Source organism: Salvelinus sp. IW2-2015, unplaced genomic scaffold, assembly GCF_002910315.2.
Source record: "Salvelinus sp. IW2-2015 unplaced genomic scaffold, ASM291031v2 Un_scaffold2415, whole genome shotgun sequence".
NCBI classification, from domain to species: domain Eukaryota; kingdom Metazoa; phylum Chordata; class Actinopteri; order Salmoniformes; family Salmonidae; genus Salvelinus; species Salvelinus sp. IW2-2015.
In genome coordinates, this window is record NW_019943736.1 from 102299 (window position 1) to 103388 (window position 1090).

Below are 1090 nucleotides of genomic sequence, written 5' to 3' on the forward strand. Positions count from 1 at the left end.
CTCTCACTGTTCTGGTCTCTCTGAGCTCTCTCTAGCTTTGCTAACGGTATGCTATCATGTGGCTAGTCAGTGACTAGGCCTACCTCCCAGCTTTGTTAACTGTATGCTATCGTGTGGCTAGTCAGTGACTAGGCCTACCTCCCAGCTTTGTTAACTCTATGCTGCTCTAGCTTTGATAACGGTATGCTATCGTGTGGCTAGTCAGTGACTAGGCCTACCTCCCAGCTTTGTTAACTGTATGCTGCTCTAGCTTTGCTAACGGTATGCTATCGTGTGGCTAGTCAGTGACTAGGCCTACTTCCCAGCTTTGTTAACTGTATGCTGCTCTAGCTTTGCTAACGGTATGCTATCGTGTGGCTAGTCAGTGACTAGGCCTACCTCCCAGCTTTGCTAACTGTATGCTGCTCTAGCTTTGCTAACGGTATGCTATCATGTGGCTAGTCAGTGACTAGGCCCACCTCCCAGCTTTGCTAACTGTATGCTGCTCTAGCTTTGCTAACGGTATGCTATCGTGTGGCTAGTCAGTGACTAGGCCTACCTCCCAGCTTTGCTAACTGTATCCTGCTCTAGCTTTGCTAACGGTATGCTATCGTGTGGCTAGTCAGTGACTAGGCCTACCTCCCAGCTTTGCTAACTGTATGCTGTCCCTTGTGGTCAGTTCCAGGCTGAGTCGTGCCACACTGGTCTATCCCGTACCGGGGAGTCCCAGGAAGAGCTGCGTTTCGTGGAGGGGGAGGGACAGAACTCAGGGATGGAACCCTCGGCCGATGAGGTCAACAACAACAATTGTGCGGGTAACGACCACTGGCTGTGTAGTCTCTTGTCTCAGCCGCTGTGATGTCTCATCAAACTGTCTCTCCTCAGCCGCTGTGGTACCTCATCAAACTGTCTCTCCTGAGCCGCTGTGATGTCTCATCAAACTGTCTCTCCTCAGCCGCTGTGATGTCTCATCAAACTGTCTCTCCTCAGCTGCTGTGGTACCTCATCAAACTGTCTCTCCTCAGCTGCTGTGATGTCTCATCAAACTGTCTCTCCTCAGCCGCTGTGATGTCTCATCAAACTGTCTCTCCTCAGCCGCTGTGATGTCTCA

At 51.2% G+C, this 1090-nt stretch overlaps 1 pseudogene; it reads left to right on the plus strand.

Annotated features, from left to right (window-relative positions):
• The first annotated feature begins 431 nt into the window (after positions 1-431).
• The window catches only part of LOC112073907 (kinesin-like protein KIF1A), a 45501-nt pseudogene continuing 44842 nt past the window's right edge, over positions 432-1090 (plus strand).